Consider the following 22709-nt stretch of genomic DNA (forward strand, 5'->3'; position numbering starts at 1 on the left):
GCCCTCTTCATCAGTGCCACTGTGGCTGTATGATTGTGATAGAAATGCAGTGCTACCAGTGTAAACAATGATTGCAAGAGGACTGATTGTCAATTGCAGGTAAGCATTTCTTCTATTTATTTCCAGTTATTTTGTAGTGAATTTAGGTATACTCTGTCAAGTTCATTTCGGTTATATTTTTGTTTTATGGTATATCAAGTGTATATGGTAGGGCTATTTACACCTGATGTTGCATGGAGTATTTCCTTCCAAAGTATACTGGAAATGTGTACATTCTTCTGCCAACACTACAAGCATATCAAGTTTTAATAAGTGATTACATCCATGGAATGTGTTATAGAAGTACAGTTAACACTGCTATTAGCATCTAAGCTCTCTGTCATCTGTGTACCATTCCAGTGAGCCTATATCCACCCAGCTGAGCAGCAAGATGGCCGAACTCAGCCAGGATGCCTCAGACCCAGTCAGCATATACATATCCGCAGACACCTTCCACATGGTACACCTGCTGTGTGTGACCTTATAGCTGCATTGCGTCCTTCCTTCCTCTGCAGGGGAAAATTGTCTCCCAGCCTTTCCGTCTCCGAGGAGGACGAGGACCTAGGAGAGGTGTCATCTCACCTGCAGAAAGACCTAAATATAAGACTGGGCAAAGACACCAAAAGGCTCCTCTTAAGATGCTTCCCACCTTTGTGAGGACCACACCTAATGGAACAGGTATGTTATGACAGGACATGCTCATCAATGGTCTCGATGTGGTCCAGCTAAAGCGTCTTATCTGGACTGAATTTTGTACTCTAGGAAAGTCGAAACTACTCTGGTTGTCTTCAACAGAGACTGGTGACTTCCTTGCACTAGACTTGGGAGGGACTAACCTACGTGTCCTCTGTGAAGTTAGGAGAGGGGGATCAGCAGCACGAAAGACGTTTACCCCGTCCATGAGGAGGTCAATACATCTGGAAAGGTAGGCGTTAACGTGTGAGTGTTAACCCACTGTCACGGATGCCGCCGAGGCTGCTCCTCCTCCTTGCTCGGGCAGGCTTCGGCGTTCGTCGTCCCCGGAGTACTAGCTACTGCCGCTCGATGTTTCGATGTTTGTCTTGTATTGTCTAGTTGGTACACCTGTTTCGTATTCTGTATTGATTATGTACCATATAAGTTCCCTTGTTTTATGTTTGCCTTTGTATGTTATTGTCCGCGTCTCTTGTATGTATGTTCGGCATTGACCATCTTGTTTATTACGCACTCCGCGTACATTGCTCCTCTTGTGTTTGGAGGCTTTTGTTTTGTGCGTATTTTACTTTGGAAAGTAAAGTAGTTGTTACTGATCCTCTGTGTCCTGCGCCTGACTTCACCGCCGCATACACCTCAGCATTGACAGAATAACACACCACCCATGGAGTCAGCAGGAGCAGCGGCGGTGACCGAGTCACTGGAGGATCGGGTCAGCAGCCAGGACGCCATGATCCATAGACTCGGCTCCGCCATGCAAGACGTGATGGACACCCTGCGCCGATGGGAAAGAGGAGGCTTGCCCACACCTCCTCCTACATTACCCCCACCATCGGCCAGCCCCATCGTACCATCTCCGGAGTCCAGTGGGATTCGGCTCTGGCTCCCGAGGGCATATGATGGCACCGCAGCCGGGTGTCAGGGTTTCCTACTTCAAGTGGAACTCTACCTGGCAACAATACACCCGGCGCCCTCGGGATACGAGAGCGTTTCCGCCCTCATCTCCTGTCTATCCGGCAAGGCTTTGGAGTGGGCCAATGCCGAATGGAGGGGAATAGACGCCGCCACCATCAGCTACACAGAGTTCTCCCGCCGCTTCAGGGCTGTTTTCGATCATCCCCCAGAGGGTAAAGCGGCGGGGGAGCGTCTGTTCCACCTCCGACAGGGGAAGAGGAGCGCACAAGAGTTCGCCCTGGACTTCCGGACTCTAGCGGCGGATGCGGGGTGGAATGAGAGGGCCCTCATCGACCACTATCGGTGCAGCCTGCGAGAGGACGTTCGACGAGAGTTGGCCTGCAGGGACACCAATCTAAACTTCGATCAGTTGGTGGACATGTCGATCCGTCTGGATACCCTGCTGGCTACCCGCGGACGTCCGGAGTTGGGGCCGTCCATTCCATCCCCCAGCACCTCCGAGCCGAGCCCTATGGAGCTCGGGGGTGCTGGCGCTAGAGAGAGGAGGAGAGAGATCCGGAGGGAGGCCGTCCTCTGCACCAACTGTGGCCGTAGAGGACACACTGCGGTTCTGTGCTGGGGAGGGTCTCCAGGGGATCGAGGCAACAGGTCACGCACTGGGGAGTCATTCCAGGTGAGTAGGCGCCCAACTCACCCAGAGCTCTCTGTTGTTCACCTGTGTATACAAGTAGTATTTCCCCAGGTTGCATCTCATTCCCAGCATAAGGCGCTAGTCGATTCAGGCGCAGCTTGGAATTTTATTGATCGTAATTTTTGTGTTAAGTTAGGGATTCCCCTCCTACCAGTAGATGTGCCCTTTCCTATTCATGCCCTAGATAGCCGTCCGTTGGGATCTGGGTTGATTAGGGAGGTCACAGCGCCACTAAAGATGAGGACGCAGGGGGGTCATGAGGAGATCATTCAGTTGTATCTGATCGACTCTCCTGCGTATCCCGTGGTGCTGGGACTTCCTTGGTTAATCTCCCATGACCCCACCATTTCGTGGCAACAGAGGGCTATCAAGGAGTGGTCTGACCAGTGTGTCGGGCGGTGTCTAGGTGTTTCCGTAGGGGCGACCACAGTGGAAAGTCCGAACCAAATGCCCGCACTGCACATTCCTCCTGAGTATGATGATTTGGCACTCGTGTTCAGTAAGACGAGGGCGACGCGATTGCCACCTCATAGACAGGGGGATTGTGCGATAGACCTCCAAGCAGGTGCTGCACTTCCGCATAGTCATGTGTATCCTCTGTCTCAAGAGGAGACGGCGGCTATGGAGACATACATAGCCGAGTCTCTGAGACAGGGATACATACGGCCCTCCACTTCTCCTGTGTCCTCAAGTTTATTTTTTGTGAAGAAGAAGGATGGAGGGTTGCGCCCGTGTATTGATTACCGTAGTCTCAATCAGATCACTGTTAAATACAGTTATCCTCTCCCTCTGATTGCGAGTATGACGGAATCATTACACGGAGCGCGTTTCTTCACAAAACTGGATCTCAGGAGCGCCTACAACTTGGTGCGCATTAGGGAGGGAGATGAATGGAAGACAGCATTTAGTACCACCTCGGGTCACTATGAGTATCTCGTCATGCCATACGGGTTAATGAATGCTCCTTCAGTCTTCCAATCCTTTGTGGACGAGATCTTCCGGGATTTGCATGGGCAGGGTGTAGTGGTGTATATTGACGACATTCTAGTTTACTCTTCTACACGAGCCGAGCATGTAGCCCTGGTGCGTCGAGTGTTGGGTAGGCTGTTGGAGCATGACTTGTATGTCAAGGCAGAAAAAAGTCTGTTTTACCAGGAGTCCATCTCCTTCCTGGGCCATCGGTTGTCCGCGTCAGGGGTGGAGATGGAGATTGACCGCGTTTCAGCCGTGCGTAATTGGCAGGCTCCAACCACGGTTAAGGAGGTGCAGCGGTTTTTGGGTTTTGCCAATTACTACCGGAGGTTTATCCGGGGTTTTGGACAGGTAGCAGCTCCCATCACCTCCCTGCTGAAGGGGGGCCGGTGCGTTTGCAGTGGTCGGCTGAGGCGGACAGGGCGTTTGGACAACTGAAGGACCTGTTCACCTCGGTTCCGGTGCTGGCGCATCCGGACCCCGCTTTAGCGTTCCAGGTGGAGGTGGACGCATCAGAGGCCGGTATTGGGGCTGTACTGTCTCAACGCTCAGGCACGCCTCCTAAACTCCGGCCCTGCGCTTTTTACTCGAAGAAGCTCAGCCCTGCGGAACGTAATTATGACGTGGGGGACAGGGAGCTGCTAGCTGTGGATCAAGCCCTAAAGGTGTGGAGGCATTGGCTTGAGGGGGCTCAACACCCTTTTCTCATTCTGACTGACCATCGTAACCTGGAGTACATCCGGGCAGCTAGGAGACTGAACCCTCGTCAGGCTAGGTGGGCCATGTTTCTGGCCCGGTTTGTTTTTAAGGTCACTTACATCCCAGGGTCCCAGAACGTTAAGGCAGACGCCCTGTCCCGGCGATATGACACAGAGGAGAGGTCCATTGAGCCCACTCCCATACTGCCGGAGTCTTGTCTGGTGGCACCGGTGGTGTGGGAGGTCGATGCGGAAATCGAGCGGGCGTTACGTACCGACCCTACTCCTCCAGAGTGTCCAGCGGGGCGGACGTACGTTCCGCTCGAGATTCGTGATCGTCTCATTTATTGGGCTCATACGTCACCCTCCTCTGGACATCCTGGTATTGGCCGGACAGTGCACTGCCTTAGTGAAAAGTACTGGTGGCCAACATTGGCTAAGGACGTGAGGGTTTATGTCTCCTCCTGCTCGGTGTGCGCTCAGTGTAAGGCGCCTTGACACCTGCCCAGGGGGAAGTTACAACCCCTACCCGTTCCACAACGGCCGTGGTCTCACCTATCGGTAGACTTTGTCACGGACTTTCCCCCTTCCCAGGGGAATACCACTATTCTGGTCGTTGTGGATCGGTTCTCTAAGGCCTGTCGCCTCATCCCAATGCCGGGTCTCCCTACTGCCCTACAGACTGCTGAGGCTTTGTTTACCCACGTCTTCCGGCACTACGGGGTACCCGAGGATATAGTGTCTGATCGGGGTCCCCAATTCACCTCTAGAGTCTGGAGGGTGTTCATGGAATGCTTGGGGGTCTCGGTTAGCCTTACCTCGGGTTTCCACCCTGAGAGTAATGGGCAGGTGGAGAGGGTGAACCAGGATGTGGGTAGGTTTCTGAGATCTTATTGCCAGGACCGGCAGGAGGAGTGGTCGGGGTATATCCCCTGGGCAGAGATCGCCCAGAACTCCCTTCGCCATTCCTCTACGAATCTGACTCCTTTCCAGTGTGTGTTGGGGTATCAGCTGGTTCTGGCACCATGGCATCAGAGCCAGATCGAGGCTCCAGCGGTGGATGAGTGGTTTCGGCGCTCGGAGGAGACATGGAACGCTGCGCATGTACATCTGCAGCGGGCTATCCGTAGGCAGAAGGCGAGCGCCGATCTCCACCGCAGTGAGGGTCCTGTGTACGCACCTGGAGATCGAGTCTGGCTCTCGACTCGAAACCTGCCCCTTTGCCTGCCCTGCCGGAAGCTGGGTCGGCGGTTTGTGGGGCCATTTAAAGTCCTGAGGAGATTGAACGAGGTATGTTACAGGTTACAACTGCCTAATGATTATCACATTAACCCCTCGTTCCATGTGTCTCTCCTCAGGCCGGTGGTAGCTGGTCCACTCCAGGACAATGAGATACGGGAGACTCCTCCGCCCCCACTGGACATCGAGGGGGTCCATCGTGGATTCGAGACGTCGGATGGGGGGTCTGCAGTATCTCGTGGAGTGGGAGGGGTACGGTCCGGAGGAACGGTGCTGGGTGCCTAGGAGGGACATTTTAGATCCCTCCCTCCTGACGGAGTTCCACCGGAGTCATCCCACGCGCCCTCCTGGCCGTCCCCGAGGCCGGGGTCGGCACACGGCTGGAGCCGCGCGTCAAGGGGGGGGTACTGTCACGGATGCCGCCGAGGCTGCTCCTTCTCCTTGCTCGGGCAGGCTTCGGCGTTCGTCGTTCCCGGAGTACTAGCTACTGCCGCTCGATATTTCGATGTTTGTCTTGTATTGTCTAGTTGGTACACCTGTTTCGTATTCTGTATTGATTATGTACCATATAAGTTCCCTTGTTTTATGTTTGCCTTTGTGTGTTATTGTCCGCGTCTCTTGTATGTATGTTCGGCATTGACCATCTTGTTTATTACGCACTCCGCGTACATTGCTCCTCTTGTGTTTGGAGGCTTTTGTTTTGTGCGTATTTTACTTTGGAAAGTAAAGTAGTCGTTACTGATCCTCTGTGTCCTGCGCCTGACTTCACCGCCGCATACACCTCAGCATTGACACCCACGGTGTTAAATTTAACACCTTCTTAGTGTGTGAATGTGACCCACCGAAATAGTGTTAAACTAACACTTTTCAAAGTGTTCACAAACTAACACCCTCAGAGTGTTGGGTCCATAACACCGTGGGTGTTGCAAATTCCGACTTAAATTAACACTTAGTAGTTTTACAGTAATTCATGGAGTGTTGTTTTAGCATTGTAGGGTGTAGAGCGTTATTTGCATATTTCCCAGCATGCATTTCAAGTGAATGTTAGTGATACCTACCCATGACTGTGTTTGTTAGTAACAGAGACATGGTTTCTACAGTCAATAACTTCCAGTCCTGAAACCTTCACCAAGTGACTGCCTGAGTGAAAATTCTTTACATTTACATCATTTAGCAGACGCTCTTATCCAGAGCGACTTACAAATTGGTGCATTCAATTTATGATAGCCAGTGGGACAACCACTTTTTTTTATGGGGGGTGGGGGAAGAAGGATTACTTTATACTATTCCAGGTATTCCTTAAAGAGGTAGGGTTTCAAGTGTCTCCGGAAGGTGGTCAGTGACTCCACTGTCCTGGCGTCGTGGGGGAGCTTGTTCCACCATTGGGGTGCCAGAGCAGCGAATAGCTTTGACTGGGCTGAGCGGGAACTGTGCTTACGTAGAGGTAGGGGAGCTAGCAGGCCAGAGGTGGATGAACGTAGTGCCCTCGTTTGGGTATAGGGTCTGATCACAGCCTGAAGGTAAGGAGGTGCCGTTCCCCTCACAGCTCCGTAGGCAAGTACCATTGTCTTGTAGTAGATGCGAGCCTCAACTGGAAGCCAGTGGAGTGTGCGGAGGAGCGGGGTGACATGAGAGAACTTGGGAAGGTTGAACACCAGACGGGCTGCAGCGTTCTGGATAAGTTGTAGGGGTTTAATGGCACAGGCAGGGAGCCCAGCCAACAGCGAGATGCAGTAATCCAGACGGGAGATGACAAGTGCCTGGATTAGGACCTGTGCCGCTTTCTGTGTAAGGTAGGGTCGTACTCTGCGAATGTTGTAGAGCATGAACCTGCAGGATCGGGTCACTGCTTTGATGTTAGCGGAGAACGACAGGGTGTTGTCCAGGGTCACGCCAAGGTTCTTTGCACTCTGGGAGGAGGACACAATGGAGTTGTCAACCGTGATGGCGAGATCATGGAGCGGGCAGTCCTTCCCCGGGAGGAAGAGCAGCTCCGTCTTGCCGAGGTTCAGCTTGAGGTGGTGATCCGACATCCACACTGATATGTCTGCCAGACATGCAGAGATGCGATTCGCCACCTGGTTATCAGAAGGGGGAAAGGAGAAAATTAATTGTGGGTCGTCTGCGTAGCAATGCTAGGAGAAACCATGTGAGGATATGACAGAGCCAAGTGACTTGGTGTATAGAGAGAATAGGAGAGGGCCTAGAACTGAGCCCTGGGGGACACCAGTGGTGAGAGCATGTGGTGCGGAGACAGATTCTCGCCACGCCACCTAGTAGGAGCGACCTGTCAGGTAGGACGCAATCCAAGAGTGAGCAGCGCTGGAGATGCCCAACTCGGAGAGGGTGGAGAGGAGGATCTGATGGGTCACAGTATCAAAGGCAGCGGATAGGTCTAGGAGGATAAGAGCAGAGGAGAGAGAGTTAGCTTTACCAGTGCGGAGAGCCTCCGTGACACAGAGAAGAGCAGTCTCAGTTGAATGACCAGTCTTGAAACCTGACTGGTTTGGATCAAGAAGGTCATTCTGAGAGAGATAGCAGGAGAGTTGGCTAGAGACGGCACGCTCAAGAGTTTTGGAGAGAAAAGAAAGAAGGGATACTGGTCTGTAGTTGTTGACATCGGAGGGATCGAGTGTAGGTTTTTTGAGGAGGGGTGCAACTCTCGCTCTCTTGAAGACGGAAGGGACATGTCCAGCGGTCAAGGATTAGTTGATTAGCGAGGTGAGGTAAGGGAGAAGGTCTCCGGAAATGGTCTGGAGAAGAGAGGAGGGGATAGGGTCAAGCGGGCAGGTTGTTGGGCGGCCGGCCGTCGCAAGATTTCATCTAGAGAGAGAGGGGAGAAAGAAGTCAAAGCATAGGGTAGGGCAGTGTGAGCAGGACCAGCGGTGTCATTTGACTTAATAAATGAGGATCGGATGTCGTCAACCTTCTTTTCAAAATGGTTGACGAAGTCATCCACAGAGAGAGAGGGAGGGGGGAGGAGGAGAAGGATTCAGCAGGGAGGAGAAGGTGGCAAAGAGCTTCCTAGGGTTAGAGGCAGAGGCTTGAAATTTAGAGTGGTAGAAAGTGGCTTTAGCAGCGGAAACAGAGGAAGAGAATGTAGAGAGGAGGGAGTGAAAACACTTTAATTAACAGTGAACTATTTATGTAGATATATTACACATTTCATAAGGCTAGTTATGGCCTAGTTTTCCCCAACATTGTGGTCTGGTGATCCTGGCTCATGGGCCATATCAAATCTGCAAGTCACAATATGCTGGCTTGTGAAGTGATTTGTAATTCCTATTTTAATCCAGCCAGAGGGAGGATATTCAACAATTGGAACTTTTTATCACCCACAACCAGCATTCAGAATGACTGCTATGGTAAAGTACTAGCTAATGAAGACTACCTAAACCATCTAAACTGGAACAACCATCTCAGTAATGGATGCAATACATCTAACCACTTACGGATTGGATTAGTTTCGATTTAAAAAAAGTTATTTATCTCTGTGTAGTACTATTCTAAAAATCAACCTGCAACAAAGCATGCTGGGAAATGTGTTGAGGCCCCTCCCTCCCACATCTTTTTCACTCAGTTAACGGAAATTAACTCAACACAGTCGAGTACACTTGATTTATTCACCGCAGGTGCAGTCAATTTCAATCCCACTGGTGTTAACTCTACTAGAATAACACTCAGATATAACACTCACAACACTTTTACCTCCACACTGTGATTTTAACACATGCAAATTTTAACTCCGAGAGAGACCTCTGGAAAATTACTGTAGTTAGTGTGAGAGCAGAGATCGTCACAGAAAAAGAAACAGTGAGTTCATCCACGTTCCTCGCAAAACCATGAGCAGCCATGAGCTCAGATGCAGAGGCTGTGCCAGCTTTTATCCCTTCCTCCAGAAGAACTAGGGCCGGGATGATACCAGTATCACAATATTTTTTTCCCATGGCAAAAATGAAAACACAAAGCAGACCACACTATTTGGTCCTTTCAAAAACCTGCTGCAGATAAAATATTGTGTGCTATAGCTTGGAAAACAAAATACATTTGACTCTGGATGACAACATAATGTTTGTTTCCGACATTAGGGCTGTTTTCCTAAAGGTCAATCTGCTTTGCGTTTTGTTTGCTTTCCACGATACTAACGAGTATCCCGACCCTAGAAGGAATGAGTGACAGTAAAAAACTGCAGGGAGGAATGTTGAAACTTGTCGAAGGTATTTCAACAGGGCGGAACGTTGAGGGCATGCCAGTACTCTGCCAGGCAGGCCCCGAACGAGGAAAAGGGAAACATTTTAGAGGAACTGTTGTCTATCTCCAGAGGTCTATAATTTTTATGGCTAACTTGTGTTGAACCCAAACAATAACAGCTCCTTTCCTGTGGAACTTTTTTGCCTGTTTTCTGACCTGTAGTTCAGTTTACACCCACTAATAAAGTCGTCAATTAGTCTGTGTTTCAAGTCAAAGTTTCATCTAACCTTTATTCATCCAGGTTTCATTTAGGTCAAATATATTTAGCAAGGGAGACCTAATTGAACCTGGATGAATGATATGAGGTACCGGAACAAAAAGCGAGCCCGAGAGGGAGGGGAGGGGTGACCTGGGGGGCTCTGAGGTACTGGAACGGGTGAAAATAAATCATCTTTATAGCAAAGCATTGCATGCATTATCATCGCTTTTGCATACTGGCATAGAGCAGTAGAGTAGAGGCGCTTGCAGAAGTTGCACACATGGGGGGGAAAAGTTTGTAGCCTAGGGTCTGGGAAAATGTTGGCCTTGTATAATTGCATGAAATGTGTTTATAAATCATTTTAGATGACAGAAGACCTTTGCAGATAATTTTTTTTAATACCTCATAAATTATTGAAATGACAGCCTACTTTGACACTGAGAATCTGAGATCAATAAAAATGGCCTTGTCTGGAATCCATCAATAGCCTAGGTGTGTGGAGACACACATATAGTACAATATGAGGAGGAAATTATAGTCCTAAAAAAAGCTTTCCAGTTTCACTAACTCGCCCAATGATGCGCAGCTCACTTACTGGTGATGGCTGATGCCCTTGTGTCAAAAGCCTCTCTCTTGTTTTACTTTGTAAAACAATGCTGTTTGCTCAGTAGGCCTATTTAGAAGTTAATAACATACTGTATTTGGTAGCCTACAGGCAGATTAGTCTTCTCTTTTCAGCAGGAGCCATTTGCTTTCCAATCTGTGGTTTCCCGCGATTGTATTTGAAATATTGCGCAAGGCCTGTTTTGGCTGCATGCTGTTTGTCCACTGACAGATTTGCCACGCATTCCCGACTATAGGCATGCCTTGTGATTGGGCTACACACAATCCACAGCTAGGCTATTTTTTAAAATAAGCTATTGATCCTCTGTGGCTTAATTATAGGGGTACTCCTGGTGTAGTCTTCTGAATTATTTAATTTCTTTCTGAACAGACAGCAGTCATTCTATGTCTTTGGCAAATGTATTTCAATTTATCAGGGGTGCTGCGGCACCTCCAGCACCCTTCCTGTGGACAGGAAGATTTGCGGCATCTGCGCCATACCCCAGGATATTATGCTGGGGCCGGGAGAGCAGGTGTATGTTTTTGTTTTTTCAGGGGTTATTTCACCTTTATTTAACCAGATAAGCCAGTTGAGAACAAGTTCTCATTTACAACTGCGACCTGGCCAAGATAAAGCAAAGCAGTGCGGTAAAAACAACAACAACACAGTTGGGGGGCCATGGGCAAGTTGCAGCGGAGGGTGCAGAGCTGGTGGCCGGGGTAGGGGTAGCCAGGTGGAAAGCATGGCCAGCCGTAGCAAAATGCTTATTGAAATTCTCGATTATCGTAGGTTTATCGGTGGTGACACTGTTTCCTAGCCTCAGTGCAGTGGGTAGCTGGGAGGAGGTGCTCTTATTCTCTTATGGACTTTACAGTGTCCCAAAACTTTTTGGAGTTAGTGCTACAGGATGCACATTTCTGTTTGAAAAAGCTAGCCTTTGCTTTCCTAACTGATTGTATATTGGTTCCTGACTTCCCTGAAAAGTTGCATATCGCGGGGGCTGTTCGATGCTAATGCAGTACGCCACAGGATGTTTTTGTGCTGGTCAAGGGCAGTCAAGTCTGGGGTGAACCAGGGGCTATATCTGTTCTTAGTTCTGAATTTTTTGAATGGGGCATGCTTATTTAAGATGGAGAGGAAAGCACTTTTGAAGAACATCCAGGCATCCTCTACTGACGGAATGAGGTCAATATCCATCCAGGATACCCAGGCCAGGTCAATTAGAAAGGCCTGCTCGCTGAAGTGTTTTAGGGAGCGTTTGACAGTGATGAGGGGTGGTCGTTTGACCGTGGACCCATTACGGATGCAGGCAATGAGGCAGTGATCGCTGAGATCCTGGTTGAAGACAACGGAGGTGTATTTAGAGGGTAAATTAGTCAGGATGAGATCTATGAGGGTGCCCATGTTTACGGATTTAGGGTTGTACCTGGTAGGTTCCTTGATAATTTGTGTGCGATTGAGGGCATCTAGTTTGGATTGTAGGATGGCTAGGGTGTTAAGCATATCCCAGTTTAGGTCACCAAGCAGTACGAACTCTGAGGATAGATGGGGGGCAAGCAATTCACATATGGTGTCCAAGTCAACAAATGATAGCGCCTGGGGAGTAGGAGTGATACTGGGGGCTACAGGGCCTGGGTTAACCTCTACATCACCAGAGGAACAGCGGAGGAATAGTATAAGGATACGGCTAAAGGCTTTAAGAACTGGTCTTCTAGTGCGTTGGGTACAGAGAATAAAAGGGGCAGATTTCCGGGCGTTGTAGAATAGATTCAGGGCATTATGTACAGACAAGGATATGGAAGGATATGAGTACAGTGGAGGTAAGCCTAAGCGTTGTGTAACAATGAAAGAGAGCATCACTGGAGGTACCGATTGAGCCGGTCTCCGCATGTATGGGGGGTGGGACAAAGGACCTCTCTGAGGCTGGTTGAGCGGGACTGGGGGCTCTACAGTGAAATAGTACAATAACAACTAACCAAAACCGCAATAGGCTAGGCATATTGACATGGGAGAGAGGCATAACGCAATCACAGGTGTTATTCGAGAGTGCTAAGACAACAACTGGTAATGGAGATGAAAGGTTGGCCTGAGGCTAAACAGATAAACAGGATAGGGTACTGTGTAAAGGAACAGTCCAGCAGGCATCAGCTATGTAGCTGAGTGATCATAAGGTCCAGTGAACAACAATAGGTAAGTCTGGGAGCAGTTCGTAGGCTGCTACAGCACAGGCGAGCAGGAGGCACGGCTGTTGATTGCACGTGCTAGCGGGCCGTGGCTAGCAGATGGATCTTCGTGGTCGTCGCAACGGGAAGCCTGTTGAAACCACATCAGACGATTACGTCGGCAGACCAGTCGTGATGGATCGGCGGGGCTCCGTGTCGACACTAGGAGGTCCCGTCCGGTTGACAGAGAGGTAGATGGCCGAGAGATGGGCCTGGCTCGAGGCTAGCTCAAGGCTAACTGGTGCGTCGAGACAGCCAACAACAGCCATTCGGTTGCAGCTAGCTAGTTGCGATGATCCGGTGTTAAGGTCCAGTGATTCCAGCAGAAAATCCGATATGCTCTGGGTCGATAGCATGCTGTGCAGACTGGCCGATAATTGTCCAGGCTAGGGCTGGCTGGTAGGTAGTGCAAGCCACGGACAGTGGTGAAGACCGCTAACGGTGGCTAATAGCAAATAGCTAGTTAGCTGGCTAGTTTCAGCCGTAGGTTCTTGATAAAAATAAAGAAATAATAGAATTCGTTCCACATTGGGTGAGGCGGGTTTCAGGAAAGTGTATTTAGTTTAAGGATGGAAAGTGAGATAGAGAAATATATACGAAAAAAGACAAAAAAACAGGCTATTTCCACGAGGACACAACAGGATACACGACCGCACTGCAACGCCATCTTGTGTGTGTGGTGTTACTGAGTTCACAAGAGTAGTCTTTCATTGTATGTTTGGGATTTACACGTTTTTACAGCTGATCTCATCCCACCCCTCCCATGGGGTGGTCATTCTCTAATCCCAGGTGGAAACAGTGCCTGTAAATCCCTGTGTTACAATGTCTTAGCATAGACTTGCAATGGTTAATTAAGTCAAACTACAAATATGGGACATTGACTGAAAAACCGTCTGTCAGCCACAAAGTCATTTTTTAAACTACTTATGTGACTGATTAGGAAAACACAAGTCATCAGAGAATTTAACATGGACATACTCAAGATAATACATCTTGGTGACTCATGAGGGCTGTGACTTTGCCAGGTCTTGTCAGGTTTTGATGGCTGAAAGCCATGCTCAGTTTCTAGAGAAAACACATACGATTCCCCAGCCTGCATGGGTATGAATCCCCTTTCATACCTGTCTCTTGGCTGTTCGCACTCCACTGTAAAATGTTGACTCATTGTGATGTCTTTCCCTGTCCAGTTGTTTGACCACATTGCGGCCTGCCTGGCTGAGTTCCCGGAGTTTCTGGAGCTTAAGGATCAGACTCTACCTCTGAGCTTTACCTTCTCCTTCGAGCAGAAAGACATCGACAAGGTTCGTCACAGTCAGCGAACACACACAAACACACGCACAGGCACACACACATGAATACACAAAGGATCCATTCATGCAGCCAGGACTGATATTAGTAGAAAATACCAAGCCCAGGTTACTTCCCAATATTGGACTAATTCAGAGTTATGACGTTGGAACACTTAATTGTCTTTGCAGTTGTTTGGACAGTCTATTTGACAACTTTGTCAGGAAAAAGTCAAGGGCTAATAGTAAGTGATGGTCAAATCTCAGTCATTGTCTGTGACCTCGACTTCCAGAGTATCCTGTTCCGTTGGACCAAAGGCTTTCTTTAACTGTTCAGGAGTGGAGGGAGTGGAGGGAGAGGATGTGGTCAGGTTACTGAGAAAAGCCATCCACAGGAGAGGGGTGAGTCTATAGGCCTCCTCGTACCATCCAACTACCACCACTTTCTAATAAACAGTTATTTTGATTGGATATGTATTTGGAATGTTATTACTACAGTAGTAGAGCCTATAAATAATGTTGTTATACCAGTAGGAATGTGCCTTATAAAAAGGCTGTTCACAGACAGGTAACAGTAAACGTTGCTTGAAGTGGTACCCTCAAACTCCCCTTCCACTCTCTCTCCCCTCTTAGTCCCCTTGGACTATGATGTTGGTTCAGTTGCCATGGTGAATGACACTGTGGGGACCATGATGAGCTGTGGATACAGGGACCAGAGCTGTGAGATTGGCATGATCATTGGTAGGTAGTACTTATCTATACTGCAGCCACACTACTGCAACCATAGCATTAGAGGAAAGAACAAAAATAAAGGCATAAGAAAAGATGCCCCATTTAGCCTAGCAAGTGAAGGAGAGGGTCTGTAGTAACCATATATAACAGTCATATTATCATGTTATTACAAATTGCTTGCCACAATATGTTAGGGATGTCAAGGATAACCATGGAGAGTCCTATCTTGAAACTCCATGTAGTTTAGTGCCATTTCTAGCACTTCCACACTGCAATGACTCCCTCTGCTGGAGATGATGGCAACAGGGTTTTGTATGTGTTTTTTTGTGTGTGTGCAATATGTTGCATTCATTTCTGTGTAAGATTCTCTGCCTCCCCAGGGACGGGGACGAACGCATGTTACATGGATGAGATAAAGAACGTGAAGAGAGTGGGCGGGGAGGACATACGCATGTGCAGGTAGCCTGGCAGGTAGGAGCTTTGGGTCAGTAACCGAAAGGTAAGTGACAAGGTAAAAATCTGTCGTTCTGCCCTTGAGCAAGGCAGGTAACCCCCAACAACAACTGCTCCCCGGGTGCCAATGACGTGGATGTCGATTAAGGTAGCCCCCCACACCTCTATGATTCAGAGGGTTAAATGTGGAAGACACATTTCAGTTGAATGCATTCAGTTGTACAACTGACAAGGTATCCCCTTTCCTTTTCCCTTTCCAACACAAAGTGGGGGGGTTTGTAGACGATGGGTCCATAAATGATATCCAGACTGAGTTTGACCTGGTGGTGGTGGATCGAGATTTACTCAACCCAGGCGTGCATGCGTATGTGTTTCCCCACCAAATGAATGAGCAGTCAAAAGTACGTAGCTAAAGTACATTAAAATACATGAAAGCTATGACTGTAACTTCTATGCTTGACTTTCATTTTCATTTGTCGAATACAGGCCAAACCTCATTCACCCTGGTCAATTTATCTGTGTACTTAACTCTGTTGTTTTGTGACTTTGTCCATGTCTGTCTGTGTCCAGGTTTGAGAAGATGATCAGTGGGATGTATCTGAGAGAGGTAGCCAGGCTGGTTGTGGTGAAGTTGGCTCAGGACAAGCAACTGTTTGGAGGAGAGCTCTGAGGCCTTGCTCACCCAGGACAGCTTTGAGATCAGATTCATCTCTGAGATAGAGGAGTAAGTGACTGACACACCATGCTCTTATGTGTCATATCTCTACTTACACAGATCCTAAATATAGCAGTTTTTTTATTATCAATGTGCTATATAATACAGAAGCTACCACTGGGTGAGATTGAGAGAAATGAGCACAACTGTCTTTACAACTATATATTATATAATTTACTATAAATGGAAGGGCTGGGAATTGCCAGGGACCTCACGATACGATATTATCATGATACTTAGATGCCGATACGATATGTATTGCGATTCGATACTGGGATTTAATTGCGATTTGACGTTCCAAACATATTGCTCACCATATGTCTGCTGCAAAGGGACAACAGAGAGCCATGAGAAAACAAGTTTTGATCAGTCATGGAAATATTGTAAGTGCTGAAAACAAATTGGCTCCCTTATTAAAAAGAAGCTGGAGAACAAGTTATGGAAAAATACTGGAGTTTTGGTGCAGGTACAGCCAACTAGCGCAAAAATTATATTGCGATATTGTCGATATAATATATCGTAGAAATTAAGATCCTGATATGTAACTCTATTTTCTTCCCCCATCACTAATAAATAGGCATATCTCAGTCATTTTAATCCTTTACAACCTAGATTTTTGAAATCGAATTACATCACTTGTATCAGCTTGCATTTGTACCAAAGTACACTGCTCAAAAAAATTAAGGGAACACTTAAACAACACAATGTAACTCCAAGTCAATCACACTTCTGTGAAAGACTCATGGGCAGCGCACAATTGGCCTAGCGTTGTCCAGGGTAGGGGAGGGAATGGCCGGCAGGGATGTAGCTCAGTTGATAGAGCATGGCGTTTGCAACGCCAGGGTTGTGGGTTCGATTCCCATGGGGAACCAGTATGAAAAAAAAAAAAAAAATGTATTCACGAACTGTAAGTCGCTCTGGATAAGAGCGTCTGCTAAATGACTAAAATGTAAATGTAAATGTAAATCAAACTGTCCACTTAGGAAGCAACACTGATTGACAATAAATGTCACATGCTGTTGTGCAAATGGAATAGACAACAGGTGGAAATTATAGGCAATTAGCAAGACCCCCAATAAAGGACTGGTTTTGCAGGTGGTGACCACAGACCACTTCTCAGTTCCTATGCTTCCTGGCTGATGTTTTGGTCACTTTTGAATGCTGGCGGTGCTTTCACTCTAGTGGTAGCATGAGACGGAGTCTACAACCCACACAAGTGGCTCAGGTAGTGCAGCTCATCCAGGATGGCACATCAATGCGAGCTGTGGCAAGAAGGTTTGCTGTGTCTGTCAGCGTAGTGTCCAGAGCATGGAGGCGCTACCAGGAGACAGGCCAGTACATCAGGAGACGTGGAGGAGGCCGTAGGAGGGCAACAACCCAGCAGCAGGACTGCTACCTCCGCCTTTGTGCAAGGAGGAGCAGGAGGAGCACTGCCAGAGCCCTGCAAAATAACCTCCAGCAGGCCACAAATGTGCATGTGTCTGCTCAAAAGGCCAGAAACAGACTCCATGAGGGTGGTATGAGGGCCCGACGTCCACATGTGGGGGTTGTGCTTACAGCCCAACACCGTGCAGGACGTTTGGCATTTGCCAGAGAACACCAAGATTGGCAAATTCGCCACTGGCGCCCTGTGCTCTTCACAGATGAAAGCAGGTTCACACTGAGCACATGTGACAGACGTGACAGAGTCTGGAGACGCAGTGGAGAACGTTCTGCTGCCTGCAACATCCTCCAGCATGACCGGTTTGGCGGTGGGTCAGTCATGGTGTGGGGTGGCATTTCTTTGGGGGGCCGCACAGCCCTCCATGTGCTCGCCAGAGGTAGCCTGACTGCCATTAGGTACCGAGATGAGATCCTCAGACCCCTTGTGAGACCATATGCTGGTGCGGTTGGCCCTGGGTTCCTCCTAATGCAAGACAATGCTAGACCTCATGTGGCTGTAGTGTGTCAGCAGTTCCTGCAAGAGGAAGGCATTGATTCTATGGACCGCCCGTTCCCCAGACCTGAATCCAATTGAGCACATCTGGGACATCATGTCTCGCTCCATCCACCAACGCCACGTTGCACCACAGACTGTCCAGGAGTTGGCGGATGCTTTAGTCCAGGTCTGGGAGGAGATCCCTCAGGAGACCATCCGCCACCTCATCAGGAGCATGCCCAGGCGTTGTAGGGAGGTCATACAGGCACATGGAGGCCACACACACTACTGAGCCTCATTTTGACTTGTTTTAAGGACATTACATCAAAGTTGGATCAGCCTGTAGTGTGGTTTTCCACTTTAATTTTGAGGGTGACTCCAAATCCAGACCTCCATGGGTTGATAAATTTGATTTCCATTTATAATTTTTGTGTGATTTTGTTGTCAGCACATTCAACTATGTAAAGAAAAAAGTATTTAATAAGATTATTTCATTCATTCAGATCTAGGATGTGTTATTTTAGTGTTCCCTTTATTTTTTTGAGCAGTGTATATTGATGCAGAGGGAAGATAGGACTGCAGAAGGCCCAGGAGATTCTGTCAGAGCTGGACCTGCCTGCCGGACCTGTTGACTGTCAAATTGTCGCACACCAGACGCACACTCTGTCCACACGCTCAGCCCAGTTGTGCACCGCTGCCTTGGCAAGTATTGCCAACCGTATTCGTGTCAACCAAAGACTGGACCATCTAAGCACCACAGTGGGGGTGGACGGCACAGTCTACAAGAAACACCCCAAGTATGTTCCCCTCAGATATACATTTTCTGAAATGGTCAACAGGGTTATTTCAGTTTAAGTGGAAAGATACAGATAAATCCCGCTTTTTATATTCTTGTCACTTGATTGAATGGAGAATATCCTCTTGTGCTGCCATAATAACTGTGGATTTCCTGCCTTTGTTTCGTCACAGTATTCACCCCTCTCTCAACCTTATCCCTGCCTTTCCATTCTCTTTGTCTAAATGCAGGAATTTCACATGATGGAATATTATTTCTTAGAATAGTTATTTTACAATTGTGTAGAGAGATTGTATCTCTCTTATTCACTCCTTTGCACTGTCAGGAGGACCTATGTCAGTATCAGGTGTGCAGGTAGCCATACTTTGATTTGACTATCCCCCTGTCTCTCTTCCCTCCGCTCTTCTTCCCTCCGCTCTTCTCCCCTCCAGCTTCAGTAAGCAGCTCCAGGAGACCGTAAGAATCCTGGCCCCCAAGTGTGACATCACTTTCCTGGTCTCCGAGGACGGCAGCGGAAAAGGGCACTGCCATGGTAACAGCGGTGGCACAGAGGCTGGACATGTAGTCCCGACTGCTAGAGGACAGGAGAGAAGGATGAGGAAGATGAAAATTAATGTATGTGTTAGGCTAGAGGAGGCACACTGGAAAGACTACTTGAAATGCAGCACCATGAAAATGTCCCCCTCAAAAGCTTTTGTTATAGACAAAGCTTGTATGGTACATGCTAAACACCTCTCACTTTCTCCTAGGCTATAATATTTAAATGTTTTTTGTATTACATGGTTAACTTTCAGTGACGAAATTCTCTTATTTCAAAAACTTCTGTATGTGAAATTGTATTTTGTTATCTATAAGAAATGTAGACAAATTATTTTATACTAGAATGAAAACTTTGAATGGGTAATATCTCACTGTATTTCCAGTATATTTAGGGACCTGATATGTGATACTGTAACATTATTGCAGCCATATTTGAATGGCAGCTTGGTCATACAATTACTGTCTTGAAGTAAAAATCTATGAATTTCATGGTCAAGTCAAGTTCAACATAATGGAAAGAGACACATGCTCACTCCCACTGTTGGAGAAACGGTACAGAGGAACATCGGGTTATTAAATCAATGTTTTCAGCAAAATTATACAACTATAGAATATTCAGTCACGCTTAAACAGACAACACGTGTTCAGAAAGGTAGGTTGTTCAAAACTTGCGTTGCAAATGAAAGATGGCTAGCGTTTGATATTGATACAATGTTGCACTGTACGTTTCCCTTCACCCCCAGTAGGCTAGTAGTTATAATGTTGCACTTAAGCCATAACACCTATCACGTGCTTGTCTTTGATCACCATTTCCCACACTGTGGTATAGCGTAAAATACAAGTTACGATTACTTAAAATTATCACCACGCGTTTGTATCCATGCAGGTACCATGGTATACACCAGGATCTGGACCAATCAGCTCAACAATTGATATTAGGCAACAATGTAACTAAACTTCAACTTCATTGATGCAACGCCATCGTGAAAAATAAAATAAGGATATTTCTAAGCTTGTACAACAATGATTTCAGAATGGAAACATTTCCTGACATTCAAAATAGCCACTTTCATATTAACAATAAGTTATAGGCTACTCGCAAACAGTTTTAGCCACACCTAGATCCTGTCCTATTTTCAAAAAAAAAAGAGGACCCGTTTCTTGTGCATTTGTTTGTGTGCGGGTGAGGACCCGGCTGTGTAACTTGATAGGGGGCTCTGAGAGGGAATAAGGGAATGTGTTGCTGCAATGGAGCAGAATGTAATACAGGTAAAGCCGACACTCGCTTTATATTATTTATAAATAAATCGTGATATTTGTATGCGCACGCATGCCACTTTTACCTGTTGATATCGGGAATAAACCGACTGTATGTCGGTCTTATTTTGATATTTGGTTTGCCGGTTTTCAAGTCTGTAATTTTGTTTAGAATGTAGAATTGATTGTTCTCCTATCAAGTCTTTTGCAATTGCAACTTTTGCTGAATGAGTCACAACTTTCCAGTGGAGAAAATGGCTCGCTATGATATTTGAAAGCCCCAAATTTAGCTGACATGGTTAAACGATTTTATTTTCCAGCGTTTGCAATTTAATTCAACTTCAATATTTCTATATTGTCTTCCTGTTAATGATTAATTTCTTTGTGTCGTGTCGACTACCTACGTTTTCTACCCCCACCCCCACATTTCCACATTAAAGAAATTGTTATCTGACGATTCGACAATATTAAGATTGTTTTCCAACTAAATCAATTGTGTAACTTAACGATGTTTTGAGTAATTCGAAAACATATCTTACATTTGCAGTGACGTGATATTAAAGATTACAATATCATCGATGGAACAAGGTGGAGCAATTTATTTATCGAACAAATAGCCAACATATGGATAGAACAAAAAAACCGACGTTATGTCATGTGTACATTTTGTAAAACTCAAAATGGAATGAGGATTTTCGTGAGGAAATCGCTGTACTTTCAATTTGAAATTGAGGATTATCTTGATTGTATCATACCAGGCCCACAAAAAACGCACAGGGTGATTTTGTTTCGGTCGAATTGAAAGACTTCAATAACAATAAGCCTACATTCGTTTTTATATTTAATATCAGAAATATTAAAGTTATATATCATATTAATAATGGTATTTAAGTTGTAAGCCTATAAGCATGCGTAGTCTTCTCAACATTAATATGATATACATGTCCCTTGGATCCTCCTCTGTTCTTAAGATATCGAAGAATACTTTTGTAATGTTGTAATATTGTGTAAACAGTATTTTGTATATTATTATATAATATCCAAGGTCACAATGTTATTTTGCAGATAGAACACCTTTTCCTATTAGTTCCTCTCTTTCTGGAACCGCAGTGCCTATCTAAAGCCATCACGAGCATTGACGTAATCCTATCTGTAGGTTAGTGTTTCTATTTAAAAATCCACTCAAACAATTGAAAACGCAGTCTTTTTTATATTTTGTGGCTTTACTGTAGAATCAATCTTGCTTAATTTTCACCACTAGTTGGCCATGTGATCGTGTTATGTTCCTGCTACACTAGGTAGGGGACGGGGTTGCCCACAAGAGGGGGTGGGGTGAGGACGAGGGGTGCGAATTTGAGACATTTCCGCATTTAGTCAGCTGGGCTAGGCCCTATAATAGGCCTACAGGGGTGTTCATTTTAGAAGATCCTGAACATATATAATGGATCGACCTATTATATTTTTTAGATTAGGTCTTCAGAGTTTTTTTTATCTTTATATAAATTAAAATATTATTACAATACATTTCTTCATAGTTTTGGATGAATCACCCAAAAATGTTTTATTGCATAGATAAATTGTATCCTTTTGATTTTATACCCCATAAAAAAGCTATAGAATATGCATGGAGGTCCATATCTATGAGTTGCCTACTAAGTAGATTAATACTTTGGAATGTGTTTTGGTGCATGGTAATGGTAGACTGGCATAATGCTAGAGTGACGAGCAGAGGGGCTTGTAATTTAGTGAAAATTGATGTCCTTTGTGGCCACTTGCAGTGAAGTCACTCACACATAGAGCCATAGATTGTGTAAACTATACTGAACAAAAATATAAACGCAACATGTAAAGTGTTGTTCCCATGAGCTGAAATAAAAGATCCCAGAAATGTTCCATACGCCCAAAAAGCTTATTTCTCTCAAATTCTGTGCACAAATTTGTTTACATCCCTGTTAGTGAGCAAGATAATCTATCCACCTGACAGATGTGGCATATCAAGAAGCTGACTAAACAGCAGGATCATTACACAGGTGCACTTTGTGCTGGGGACAATAAAAGGCCACTCTAAAATTGACAGTTTTGTCACAACACAATGCCACAGATGTCTCAAGTTTTGAGGGAGCGTGCAATTGGTATTCTGACTGCAGGAATGTCCACCAGAGCTGTTGCCAGAGAATTGAATGTTCATTTCTCTACCATAAGGCACCTCCAATGTCGTTTTAGAGAATTTGGCAGTACGTCCAACCAGCCTCACAACCGCAGAACAAGTCTAAACACACCAGCCCAGCACCTCCACATCCGGCTTTTAAACCTGCAGGATCGTCCGAGACCAGCCACCCTGACAGCTGCAGAAACTGAGCAGTATTTCTGTCAGTAATAAAGCCCTTTCGTGGGGGGAAATCTCATTCTGATTGGCTGGGCCTGGCTCCCAAGTGGGTGGGCCTATGCCCACCCATGACTACGTCCCTGCCCAGAAATCCATAGATTAG

This window comes from Coregonus lavaretus, assembly GCF_964263955.1.
Source record: "Coregonus lavaretus genome assembly, chromosome: 15".
In the NCBI taxonomy this organism is placed as follows: Eukaryota; Metazoa; Chordata; class Actinopteri; order Salmoniformes; family Salmonidae; genus Coregonus; species Coregonus lavaretus.